Consider the following 14,085-nt stretch of genomic DNA (forward strand, 5'->3'; position numbering starts at 1 on the left):
ACAGACTAGAAGGAGTACACATGTGCATTACCAACTCATTCTTTCTATAAGAACTACATATTTAAAGAAAAACTAACACAACCCTCTAGCACTAAAGTTTAAGAGATCACTTTCCTTATTATTTGTAGGAATCATAAAAAACTATTAGTAAAGTCTAAAAATCTGAAAATTCTATTTAAATGCACACAAAATCTTCAACAACATATAAGGTGTTAACACATCGAAAGTGTCCACCTAAATTCAAAAGTTATCTGTAAAAAATTAATATACTTTATACTGTAATTATCAAGATTGACTTTGCAGCGCATTAATTTGGACTTCTGAAGAATCCGAATAAAAATAAGTACCTTCTTATTATATGTAAATAAGAGAAAAGCAGACAACACAACCTTTATGTTAAGAATAAATGCAGTACTATCAATCATTCTCGTTTCTAGAATTAATAAATGCAATACTACAAATCATTCTCTCTTTAGCAAGCAGTTTTACCAGTTTTAATACTAGATGGAAAGTTCAAATATGGACCCACAAATCATACTCAGAGTCCTTCACTTGTCGCTACTATCAATGCTATACTACATTTATTTGCAAATAGTGACTAAAACGTCAAAATAAAATTTCTGAAAAAGTGCTTTATTTAAAAATACTTCTTATAGAAAAGGAATCCACTAGTTCTCCTGGGAGATTTTTAAAAGCAGAACATGCGGTACTGCAAAGATTATTTACAGAAAACAGAACCAGAAGTACATTACTATTCAATAAATACACTGTATCAACAACATCTCATATGGGATAGAGAACAGAAATACTAGTTTGTTAAAAGTCTTCTTCCCTTCATTAAAAAAATATGGATTTTATTAAACTGACAATAGGAAAATGTAACCCAGTAATAATCTTAGCCCTGTAAAGTTACTTATTAACCTCTCAATAGACTGCTATGAATCTACACTTCCTGCTGTTCACCTGCCATCTTTTCCAATTTTAAATAGGCACTGTGTGTAAGACAGACTGTCCTTGCAACATCAATAATGAAGAAAGAACACACTCAGCTTAAGCTTAAGAAAAAGATAATTGTGGGTTTTGTCTGCTCCGAAGAATCAGCACCCAACACAGGTGCCAGCATAAAATAGGTGCTTAATGAATATCTGTAGAGTAAGTGGTAAGGTTTAATTATATTACTGCAACATTAGCTTTCTTTCGTCCCTTAAGAGTTCTCCCTTGCTCAAAAAAGCAACGCAAAACCATGCCAGAGTCCCTCAAAAGCACATAAACTTCTCTATTCATAATGAAATGTAAAGCTAGGTCTCAAAAGAATCAAATATCAATAGAAAACAAGCAGCTTTTCTTCACCTTCCTATTCTTTCAAAAGAAAATTAGATCAATAATGTTGATTTTTAAGAAATATCAACATGTCTACCAACTTTCCTCAAAATTAAAAAAAAAATTCACATTTCAAACGTATTCTCTATGCTCCTAATATTGAAAATAACTGATTTTTCAACACTATCTTGGATGAAATAAAAATACAAGCTTATAAACCAAAATAACGTGTTTGCCAATTTTTTCCTTCTGAATCAAGAGGGTCTGTGCCTAAATTTTTACTAGCTATGAGATCAGCTCTGTCTGACATTTCAAAATTCACTTTCATGCGTTTTACTGAGCATCTACTATGTCAGGCCCTTTAACAAAATGTTAATTTTGTAAACTGAACATTAGCACCAAAGTCCCCTTCAAAAGCGTGTCACTTAAAATAAGAGCAGCAGTTAAAATAAAGAGGACTCTCAATGTTTCCTGTACACCTTAAGTCAGCGTATCGAGGCTCTTTTCACCTATTCATGCGGCATCAGCGAGCCGCTAACTACCACACCCGCTACCAAAAAATCACTAGTAAAGCGGCAAGCGCTGGATAAAACAACCTGTAAGAGTAGGACGAGCTCCTCTTCGGAGGTGGTCAGGGCTTTTTCTCCGCGGCCCAAAGCGAACCGCGGCGAGACCCGCGGGCGGCTCGCGCCGGACGCCCCGGACTAGAGTCCGACTCCGAGCCGCGGGCCCCGCCCCGCCGAAACTCTCACCTGGAGGACCCGGGCCCTCTCCACCCGCCCCTTGCACCACCCTCCCGACTTCCAGACAGGCAAAGTTTGGGGGAGGGGGAGCCTTCATTTCCATTTTACAACAGGGGGGCAGTGGGCTCTCACCCGTCCGCCAGTCTTGAATCCGGAACAGAGTCTGGAACCCTCTCCCAGAAGGAATGGAAGAAAAACCAAAGCCACGGTCCTCAGGAGGACGTCGCCCAGACCTGAAAATGGAGCCGCAGGCTCAGCCCGCAGCGCACGGCGGGCAGGGCCGGGCCGCACTCGCCCCGGAGCCCTAAGCGGTAGGGGTTCAGGGCGTCGGGCCTCCGCCCCAGGGGCCGCGAGGGCGAGGTGGGAGGCCCGGGGCGCGCCCCGGGCCGGAGATGCACTCACCGTAGCCTTTTGTCTCCACCGCTCGCTCCGGCAGCAGCCGCTCTCGGCGCCGGCTCCGCGGCTGCTGTCCCCCCACGCCCGCAGCTGCGCTCCCCGGCGCGCTCGCCGCTTCCTGGCCCCTCCCTCCACGCCCAGGCTCGCGCGCAGGCGGGGCGAGAGGCGGTGCGCGCTCCGGGAGCCGCGGGAGGGCCGCGCCGCCGCGCAGCTGCCGCCGGGCTGGCCCCGCCCCCTGCCCCGCCTGCGGGGATGGGCTCTGGCCCGCACCTCCGCGACGCGCCCGGCCAGTGGTCTCCGCGGGCTAGAAGCCCCTTCCCGGACAAGCAGAGGGCAGAGAGTCCGGGCTGGAGCCCGCGCGGGAAAGAACGCGCCGGAAGATGGCGACCGGGGCTGGGTGGGAACGTTCGGGAGCCCCTCCCCACGCTCAGGCCGGCGGCCCGCCGCGGCGGCTCGCGCCCCTTCCCCAGACAGCGCGGAGAGGCGGCGCCTGCACTAATAGTGCAGACGCTCCCAGGCGGACGAGGGTCGGCGCTGAGCCGTCTGACTGACCGCCTCTCAGTAGCAGCTGAGAGATACTTGCCCTGAAATCACCAAACCACCCTTTAAAAAAAAAAGGAAACTTAAGAATTGTTGCATCCATCATTACCTGTCTTAAGGCCGAGAATATCCACCTGGCATTTGATATGCATAAAATTAGGACTTCCCTGTAGCTCAGGGGATAAAAGAATCTGCCTGCGATGTAGGAGACCAGGGTCGAATCCCTGGGTCGAGAAGATCCAATGGGGAAGGGAATGGCAATCCACTCCAGTATTCCTGCCTGGAGAATTCCATGGACAGAGAAGCCTGGCGGGCTACTACAGTTCGTGGAGTCGGACGCGACTGGAGTGACGAACACACGCACACACTGGATCTGTGAGACTCCCTTATCTGTACTATTTTCTATGTCCTAGAAATCAAACACTTAAGAGTGCCCCTTTCTAGCAGCCAACCCTCCACCAATGCCTACAATACTTGGAATATAACGTAGTACGTCTTCCCCATCTTGACTGATATTAGTACATTAGTTTTCTCTTCCCCCTAAATTATAGTTCTCCCTTGTTCAAAAAGCAACTCAAAACCATGCTGCAGTCCTTCTAGTTAGTTACTGAAGTCAAAAACTTTGGTCTTTGGCTCCTCATTCTCTCTTCAGCTCCAAACTGTCAAGAAGGTCTCTTGGTTGTAATAAATCAGACTCGGACCACTTCTCACTTGCATCACTTTTATCTTCTCTGGCCTATATTTGGGTGGCCTACTAAATGATCTTCTTGCCCACTGTTACTGCAGTCTATTATCAAACAACAATCAAAAGGACTTCCCTGGTGGTTCAGGGGTTAAAAATCCACCTTCCAGTGCAGGGACACAGGGTTTGGTCCCTGGTAGGGGAACTAAGGACAGGGGGAACTAAATCTGCCCTGGCAACTACTGAGCTGGTACACAGAGAAGCCCACAAACTGCAATGAAGAGCCCAGGCAGTCAAATTAATTAATTTAAAAACAACAACCACCAACAAAATAGAGAGAAATGGAAAGGAAATGGCAACCCAACCAGTATTCTTGCCTGGAAAAGTCCATGGACAGGAGCCTAGCGGGGCTGCAGTCCATGGGGTTAGGCGACTGAGCAGGCATGCCTGAGGAGGGTGGAGGGAGATGGGTTGGTAGCAATAAACTGGTAGAACTAAAAAACCACCACCACTACCACCAGAATACCTTCCTACAGGAAAACCAGCTGCTGTTTCATCTGGTCACAATCCTCCACTGCCTCCCTATTTCCTAAACTGTAAAAGCTAAGGTCTTTACAGTGACCTACAAAGCCCTTAGATTTGGCCTTTTGTTTTACTTTCTGACTCCAGTTCCAATCGCCTGTATACTCCAGGATAGGTCTTTGGCAGAGCTTTCTCTCTGCAGGTAACATTCTTCCCATGGCTCAAATCTTATCTTAAATGTTGATGCTTAGCCTGACCACACTATTTAAAACTGTACACCAGGGGATTCTCCTGGTTATCCAGTGGCTGAGAGACCATGCTCCCAATGCAGCGGGCTGGGTTTGATCCCTGGTCAGGAAAGTAGATCCCACATGCCATAACTAAGAGTTTGCATGCCGCAGCTAGAGATCCCACATGCCACAAGTAAAGATCCGGCAAGCCAGAACTAAGACCCAGAGCAGCCAAAAAAAAAAAAAAATGTAACCACCCCAAAGCCAACTCTCAATCCTCCCAGCTTGCTCCTTCTCTTCCCATGACACTTAAAATCTTACAAAAATCTTTATAATTTATCTATGTATGTTTATTTTTTAATGTCTGTCTTCCCCAACAGAAGATGAGATTTTCGTCTGTTCTGTTTAACTGATCTATCACAAGTGCCTAGAGTAAATGGGAAAAAAAAAATTAAAATCTTCTAGGTAATAAAAAGTACAAAGCATCAAAAAATGACCAATTTTATATTTTCCTGTTTCTATCAATTAACCAGAAGACTCCTATCTACATCATAACACAAGCATTTTGATTTTCTGATTACTCTTGAGTACAATGATGACTTGACCTTCAATGCAGTTTTTCTAACCACTGAGATCATGGTATTCTATTTCACTGGAGAAGACAAATTAAAGGAAACTTTCTGGTGTAAAACTTAAAAAGACCCATTAATTGTAAAAATGTCCATATCTTGCCATAATGGAAGAGAATATTAAGAATGTATATATATATAACTGAGTTGCTCTGCTGTACAGCAGAGATTGCCACACCATTGTAAATCAACTATACTTCAATTAAAAAAATAAAATTAAAAAAAGTCCTATGACAAAAAGAAAACAGGTAATTCCTGAACTTGATATATACATTTATAATCCTTCCTTTGAATTACAGATGTAGTCATCTTGTGTGAAGGCCTTAAGTAATAACATTCCCTATCATTTATGCATGATAGAATTTATTATGTAAACTTATGTAAAATTATTTATTTCCAGATATTTCATACTTAGTTTATAACACATCATGTGTGATCAAATATCTTAATACATAATTTCAGTTGCTATAGCTATTCCTATATACTACTTGCCAGTAGAAAAAAAGTTAAGAAGACAATTCCATTCAATCAAAGGATACATTTTGTATGAAAGTCTGTGCATATGATTATTTGCTCAGTATTATACTTATGGCATAGTCTCTTCACATATATAATTTATCCTTTCTGATTTAAAACTAAGGCTACAGATGATCCCTTATAATTTAGATTACTTTTATATAAAATTGAATAAACTGCTTTTATTTGAAAAAACATTGATTCTATATATTTCATTAATGTAAAAACATGGTTTGTAATTACAATAGTACCAAACAATTTTTTCTGAAGTCATTATGATGATGTGTCTGTACTGTTCTTTACATTGTTGATAAGTAAAAACTTATCTGAAGAGGACAGAGTAGGGGGCTTTCCCGGTGGCTCAGTGGTAAAGGATCCACCTGCCAATGCTGAAGACACGAGTTTGATCCCTGGTCCGGGAGGATCCCACATGCCTTGGAGCAACTTCACTACCCTGCGCCACAACTGCTCATCCCGCGCTCTTGAGCCGGGAACCATGAGCCCCCAGGCTGCAACTACTGAGGCCCGCTCACTCTGGAGCCCGTGCTCTGCCACAGGAGAAGCCACTGCAATGAGAATCTTGCTCACTACAAGGAAGAGTAGCCTCTGCTTGCTGCAACTAGACAAAAGCCTGCACAGCAACGAAGACATGGCACAACCCAAAATAAATTTTAAAAAGACACAATAGAAAATAGACAAGTGTTCATAATTCATCCACATACTGCTAAAGTTAAATGCAACTGTTACAGTATGAAATAAGATGGTTTGCACGCGTACTAGTCCACAAACAAGAAAATGATCTCAACAAAACTAACATGGTATATTTGTGCCTTAACCCATGGAAACATTAGTACCAGGGACAACAGAAAACAATCTGTTGGTCTGACGAACTGCTATCACTACTCATGAGCTCACGTAGCTACCACACTGGCCTAATGATGCAATCTCTTAAGTAAATTTTCCTTTAAAATTTTTACAGGAAGTGGATTTTTCCTACAAGTATACTATTACTTTTTTTTTAACTGCTTTCCAAAATTCAGTACCAGCTATTTACCACATATAGGAGAGATGGTATATAGGGTTAGAGTCTGGAGTTCAAACTCTGATGCATAATTAGCAGGGTGACCCTGACCAAAGTTCTTAATCTTTCTAAACCTGTCTTTTCTTCTCATTTAATCAGGGGTAGTATTTACCTCCAAGAGTTGTTGAAGGAATCAATGAGAGAACTCAAGCAAAATTCTTAGCCCTGGGCCTGGCACATGCTCAGTGCTGGTAAATGCTAGCTATTATCCTCACACAAGCATATAATTAAGCTCATTGCCCTATATTTGTAATACTGAGAAAATGGTTCATAATCGGCCCCAACTGGGACTGTTTGAGTTCTGCATCAAGATAGTATTATATGCAATTACATGAATATTTTAAAAAACTGCACTAACATTTCTTTTACCACCACTACGTGCCAGGCACAGTTCTAGGCAACAAAGGAAGCTAAAAGAAATAAGGCCCAGACCTGGAATAGCTTTAGAGTTAACTGAAAGGGGACAAACCACTACCAAGTAACTACTTTCAAAATAGTATGGCCATACTTCCTTGTTTGTCAGTGTACTTCTCGACCTGGCTTAAAAGTTATTTGTGCCCACTCTCATTCTCAATATGTCCAGATTTGAATGCCAAGTATGTATAAATTGCTTGGGCTACAGAGAAGGAACCATAAGTTTCATGTAAAGCTGAAGAGGCTTTAGCTCCTTGAAATGAACATCCAACTTGGAGAAGTGGATCAAAGGAGGGAGAAAAGGCAGAGGGAAGATTTCATTTGTACTGTTCTGAGTCAAAACTACAAAGCGTTTCCATACTTGTTAACAGACTTAGGAAATCCCTTTGACCAATGTTCTATGACTTAGCTTGAGGATCTCGTATTTTTTTCCTGAAGATACATCATGGACACTCCACAACACGAACTACACAACTGGTATTCATTTATTTACACAACAAATATCTGTTGAGCATCTACTAAGCATATGTGATCTGTCTTTGGTGTGATAGAGGATACCAAAAAGATGTACAAGACAGAGTCAAGCAATGTAAAATCTAGTTGTCAACACCACATTCCTTAGCTAATTCATCAACAAGATAATGGGACACAGCACACAAAGTGTGGTTTGGGAAGACTGAGGAAAATCACGAAGCACACGGAACTTACTGAGAAAGGAGAATATGCCTCAAAGGAGGACCACAGGTCATGGCCCTTCTGTGACTGGAGCAACCAGGTAGGAGAGGAACCTAAGTCAGACTCCCGCTTTACAGTCTTACCCAGAGTTGACCCTTGCTGCTCATCAAACCACAAATATCCTTTGAATGCCTGCTGTTTGCCAGGTAGCATACCAAATGCTGTGGGAAAACTTAGTATAAAGTGTGGTCTTTGTCCTCAATGAAATGTCACACAGCAACATTTGAATAATTAGATAGCATAGTAGCTGAGGGGATCGCTGAGGTCTGTATCGGTTTCTTAGAGGGAGAGGAATTTGAGGTGGGTCTCTGAGAAGAAGAAAGTCCAGGTCTGTGTTTTCTAAACTGTGGTTGTACATCTTATGGTGGTGTGGGAGATGACTTGAGGTAGCACACTTAAGAGGGGTGGGGGTGAGAAGAAGAGGGGAAGTAGCCTGGGATACATGCAGCTCACAGAGCTTCAATATGTAGCCTGTAATATAGTTTACATTGTAGCTCCTTAGCTTAAAACACAACAAAAACAAGCAGAAAGAGAGCTAGGAATTGTAACAGAAATGTCTTCTGGGGACAACCAGAGAGGAAGAATGGAACCTTTTGAGAATCACTCTGCTATGTCAGGTGAGAGACCTCAAGTAATGAAGAATTTCTTTTTTTGTTTCTCTTTTATAGTTAACTCCTATATATAGCAGGTAATTCAGATTTTCCACATGTGATAGTGATCAAAGTTTCTTCTATATGTTTGTTAAGGTTAAAAATATGAATCAGCTAAAAGAAATCTCTCGGTCAACAACAGAGGCAATAAAGAGAAAGGGGATGTGGCACTTTAGGGAATACAAAGCTTGGCGAGCCAAGGTTCCGTAATTGGCATGTTAAAGGTGTGTTCCCAGGGAGAGCAGGAGCCATATTGAATCTTGAGCTGAGTACTGGCATACAAGCATGGGGAAAGCAAGAGTTCAAAATTCGGGTAACCTAGAGGGGGTGAAGTCTGCTACAGGCCAGGGGAGTGCTCCTTCTGCACCTGGAGGAAGCTCCTTGGCCCAGAGGAACTAGCAGAACTGGCCCCCAGAACCTGTGGGGAAGCCATTCAGCAGACACCAGGGGGACTCCCATCTCTGTGTTTTATCAGGGCTTCAGCAAAATGGGACATGGAGGCTCCACATACCTCAAAGTGCCTGCACACTCCTGCCCTTAAAACAGGCAGGACAGACATGTTACACCTCCCCCTAGCACAGAGAGCTACGTGTGTTTTCATAAAGAAAGGTGGTGATGAGTAAAATTTGGTGGTACAGTTGAAAGAAGTAGAAGGTGGCCAAGTCAGGAACTTTCACATCGCATCCTCCACGTCTCCTCCAGTGAGTGTTACTCCCTAATAGTGTTTCAGCTCTTGCTTCTGGCCCTGTGATTAGCTAAGCTAAGCAGCTGGGAGGACTCTGCTTGCTTTCTGTCATTACCTCTGTAGTAGGGTGCATGCACTGTATATCCCCGGCACTGTACTAGGCAGTTGGCTGAAAACACATCACCTGCTCCACCCTCAATATCCCATTCCCTAAATTTTGGAACCTGTAAGCAGAATGAGATATCATTCCCACAATTATGTTATGTCACACCTCATACTCAGTGATGTCTGACTCTCTGTGATCCACCCCATGGACTGCGTGGCCTTCCAGGTTCTTGTGTCCACGGAATTTTCCAGGCAAGAATACTAGAGTGGGTTGCCGTTTCCTTCTCCAGGGGATCTTCACAACCCAGGGATTAAACCTGTGTCTCTTGCATCTCCTGCATTGGCAGGCGGATTCCTTACCACTGCACCACCTGGGAGTTACCTCACAGTTGACCTTAAAGTAAGACCATCCGGGTGGGCCTGATCCCATATCCTGAGCCCTTAAAAGCAAAGAGTTTTCCATGGCTGGTTGCAGAAAAAGAAGCCAGAGAGATTCAAAGCATGAAACAGGTTCAATTTGCCATTGCTGGCATGAAGACAGGAATGTGGCACACGAAAAGGAATACTTTTCCTTTCCAGGCTTCTAGAAGCAGAGTGTGGCCCCTGACTGGTGGCCAGCAAGGAAACAGGGACCTCTGAGTCCTGTACCTATAAGAAAATGAATTCTGTCAACAACAAAAATGTGCTTTGAAACAGATTTCCTCCCCGGCTCAAGTCTCCGGATGAGAACTCCGACTGGCAGGCACCTTGACTTCAGCTGTGTGATACTGTGAGCAGAAAATTCAGCAACACCATACCATGCTGGACTTCTGACCTACAGATAATATGAGCTAATAAATGGGTGTTGTTTTAAGCCACCGATGGTAATTTGTTACACAGCAATAGAAAACTAACATAATGCCTGTCACTGAATTAACCCTTCTCTAGACAGGCTCCAGCCTCAAGACTGTAGGAACTGCCACTCGTTAATCCATAGACAAATGGATCAACTCTCAGGCATTAGTAAATAAGCCTGTGTCACTTATGAATATGCGAGGAGGGGAATTAAGGAAAAAGACTGGAATTCCTGATAACTTGGCTTGAGTGGATTGCCATTTCCTTCTTCAGGGGATCTTCCTGACCCAGGGATCAAACCTGTGTCTCCTGCATTGGCAGGTGGATTTTTTTCACCACTGGCCACCCTTTTCACAATGTCTTTTGCAATGTTTCTAGTTATTATGGCATAAATGCAATTAATGCCATCCTACAGAAATATAATGCATGCCACACTTGTACTTTAAAACTCTCTAGTAGTCACATGAAGAAAAAAGTAAAAATATGAAACTAATACCACATCTCAATTCAGTACAGCCATGTTTCAAGTGTTCAATAGCAACATGTAGCCAGTGGCTATAGTACTTGGACGGCTCAGTACTAGACCTCTAAATAAATATTTCAATTAGTTATCTTCTACTCTTTGGAATAATCTAAAATAAACATAAATAGGTGACTGATAGGTAATTACAGAGGTATGAGAACATATATGCACACACATTATACTCTGGCACATACCAAACCCAGATGATTTGGGTTTTCGTCATTGTTGTTTTACCATCAGTTCTTAGCTGCAGTGAGTCATATTTCAATCAGGGGAGTAGGGTATCAGTGGTACATGGGTTTCTAATTTTAAATTCCAAAACATACCACAAATCAGAGCTACATAGTCAAAGTAATACCGGGCAACCATGAGAGCTGGGTTAAAACAAAAACCTATCTCACATAAGAGAATACTTGTTGATTTTCAAAGTAACTCTAATAAAAGATTATATATTTATTTCCTTTGCTTTTTCTCTGAAGACAATGGTATAGACTTTTGGATTCTACAGAAGCTTTTTTTTTTTTTTTTTTTTTTGCCTTTCTAAGTCATTATCTCTGTTATGTGGGAATGAGGACTAAAGCAAATCAGAACTATAGAAAACAGCAGGCACTGCACAGCAACCACGGAAGGACTTGCAAAAAATCTGTGACACTTCTATGAGGATCTTCAAAGATGATCCAGACAGTGATCTTGCTCCTAGAGTAGATACACAGAAGAAAATAGGACATATCCAAACACATATAATACAAGGTATAACACGCAACGAAAATGAGAGTTACCCAAAAAACACACAAGTACTGGTAAAAACAGAATCTTTCTCGGTGGGGATTAGGAAAAGTTTCCTAGCAAAGTATCCTTTGTGAGCGGTTTTAAAGAATGGTCTTTAAAGGACGGTTAATTCAACAGGGCTCAATTCAACAGATACTTGTTGCCAACCTACTGTGTGGCAGGCACCATTGTAGGCCGGGGGGATCTATTGATGCAAGTCTGCGTTTAAGCTGGATGGGAGTGAAGAATGGGGCAGGACAAGTCAAACCAGCAAATACAGCACTGCTCTGGATTCCAATCACTTTCTCCATCTCACATTACCCCTGACGTCCCTCTGCCTCTGATGTCTTCCAAGGCTCTGCCTCTTGAACCTACAAACAACTTCTTATCTTGTCTGTTTCTGACCTTTCATCTAGAATAAGATGTGGGATTCCAGAAAAAGAGGTGTTTCATTCTCTGACCCCTCACCATGCAATCACACAGACTCTGCTCACCCCCAGCTCTGGCTCTAGTTCTAGTCAGGAAGCTACAGAATCAAGAAGCTGCCACCACAGCTTCCGGCTCCAGCATTACCCTGGTGTGAAGAGGAAGTTGGGCACACTTTGCTAAATATTATCACAGACATAGTTCTAGTGGAGGACATTTGACTCAGCCTGTGATGATACGAAAATGATTCCAAAAAGAGCAGATGCTTGAGAAGAATTATCCACGAATGAAAGGAAGGATGAGTTTTTTTTTTTTTTGGCATAGAAAAACAACCTGATTGAAATCAGGGTGAGATGAGAGTATGATGCCCTTAGGGAACCAGAGAATGAGAGCAGTTCAGAGAAGGGTTACTGTGGGCACAGAGAGGAAATGATTCTGGACCTGTCGAAAGAGGCTAGAGCATGTGAAGGAGTTTGGATTTATTCAGAAGATGATAAAAAGTAGAGCAGAAAGACAAAATGTACCAAAGATGCTGCTTTAAAAGAACAAAGTTTACATATACGGACATATCATAAGTATATCATATATAACCTTTGAACTTCAAAATATTCTTGTTTTGATAACTTACTTGACAAGCTGCATGTAGCATTTACTTATAAAGGGCAGTACATGAAAACCTGAAATGGAATTATAGTACCGACATGATTATTTCATGCATATCTGTTTTGCTTTTAAAAAAGCGTGTGAAGGTTGATTTCTTCCTAATTTCCCATTAATCTGAACAGTTTTTATTATTAACTAAAGTTTGTCTCCTTATGAACAATAATTGTACATACCTGAAATTCAGGGGTCAATGTCAATTCCATGAGTTACTTTGCTATTCATGTATTGTCTCCTAGACATATTTTTTCTTTTTTTCATTTTTCTCTTCTATCATGGTATAAATTGCATACTCTATTAAAAATAGGTTATATACAAATAGAAATAAAAAGAGACTCTCTGAAAAGAGAATGGTATCTTAGAAAGAAAATTAACTTATTTGCGGGATGATATTAACATCTTAGCCATTTGACAAATTCATGGGAATTTCCTCAATTGGGGAAAATGAAAGTTTGTTTTCTTTTTTTAAATAGTTATCTTTAATAAAAAGAATGATTTCCATAGTGATTTCTTGGTTTAGAAAAGTGAAAGAGACTCAAAGATGTTAATTACATCTTCCTGCTCTAGGCAAGATCTGCCCAACATATTCTTTTGCTCATCAAAAATTACTCAGTTCTACTTTTATATTCCATTAACTGATACATTTTAAATCAATAAGAAAGAGATACACACACAAAAAAAGAAAGAGATACAAAATATTAAAAGTCACTGTTAAGAATTCTGATAAGCAGCTATGTTTATTCATTATTTTTTTCTTTGTTTTATGCATCCCTATATAGTCTTTAAAAGTGATGCTGGGAGGGATTGGAGGCAGGAGGAGAAGGGGACGACAGAGGATGAGATGGCTGGATGGCATCACTGACTCGATGGACGTGAGTCTGAGTGAACTCCGGGAGTTGGTGATGGACAGGGAGGCCTGGCGAGCTGTGGTTCATGCGGTCGCAAAGAGTCGGACATGACTGAGCGACTGATCTGATCTGATTTGATATAGTCTTTAAAAGTGCATTTCTAAAATTAACAGAGCTTTTTTTTTTTTTGTATTTTTAGGTCTACAGAAGCACTGACTGAAAAGTAGAGCGTTCCCATGTAGTTCTCATCCTCCACCCCAGCTTCCCCTGTTATTAACACCTTGCATTAGTGTGGTGTAATTGTTATGAATTATATTTTTCTCAACAAAGTTTTAAATTTTTCTTTAAGAGTTCTTGGATATCTTCTGTTAGTTTTACTCCTTAGGGCTTCCCTGGTGGCTCAACAGTAAAGAATCTGCCTGCAATGCAGGAGATGAGGCTTTGATCCCTGGGGTCGGAAAGATCCCCTGGAGTAAGAAATGGCAATCCATGCCAGTATTCTTGCCTGGAAAATTTCAAGGACAGAGGAGCCTGGTGGGCAACACTCCATGGGGTAGCAAAGAGTCGGCCACGTGTGCGCGCGTGCACGCGCGCACACACACACACACACACACACACATACACACTTGATACTCTCTAATATTACTATTAGAAGTTTCTTTTCTTTATGTTTCTAGTTGTTTGCTACTAGTAGTATATAGGAATGCAACTCATTTTTACATAAAACATCTTGTTAATTTTAGATTATTTTAGGTTGTCTACATAAACAATCATATCA

The 14,085-nt window shown here is 41.8% G+C and overlaps 1 protein-coding gene and 1 long non-coding RNA gene across 12 annotated transcripts in view; one reads left to right on the top strand and one right to left on the bottom strand.

Annotated features, from left to right (window-relative positions):
- Positions 1 to 2,620, bottom strand: part of CDC42SE2 (CDC42 small effector 2) — a 118,392-nt gene extending 115,772 nt beyond the window's left edge. For 3 of the 11 annotated variants that reach the window (XM_055548253.1, XM_055548217.1, XM_055548213.1), the window contains exons 1-2: positions 2,466 to 2,610; positions 2,196 to 2,296 (exon numbers count right to left, since the gene is read on the bottom strand). The gene's annotated coding sequence lies outside the window, so the exon portion shown is untranslated. Of the gene's footprint in view, positions 1 to 1,916; positions 2,172 to 2,195; positions 2,297 to 2,465 lie in introns of those variants that run through there. The other 8 variants (XR_008702878.1, XR_008702877.1, XM_055548224.1 and 5 more) reach the window with 5 other exon arrangements.
- Positions 2,621 to 8,338: 5,718 nt separating this feature from the next.
- On the top strand, positions 8,339 to 13,878 carry LOC129642102 (uncharacterized). The gene is made up of 3 exons (XR_008709535.1): positions 8,339 to 8,425; positions 13,239 to 13,331; positions 13,507 to 13,878. It is a non-coding gene; the product is annotated as an uncharacterized LOC129642102 (long non-coding RNA).
- Positions 13,879 to 14,085: the final 207 nt, after the last annotated feature.

Source organism: Bubalus kerabau, chromosome 1 (genome assembly GCF_029407905.1).
Source record: "Bubalus kerabau isolate K-KA32 ecotype Philippines breed swamp buffalo chromosome 1, PCC_UOA_SB_1v2, whole genome shotgun sequence".
Classification (NCBI taxonomy): Eukaryota; Metazoa; Chordata; class Mammalia; order Artiodactyla; family Bovidae; genus Bubalus; species Bubalus kerabau.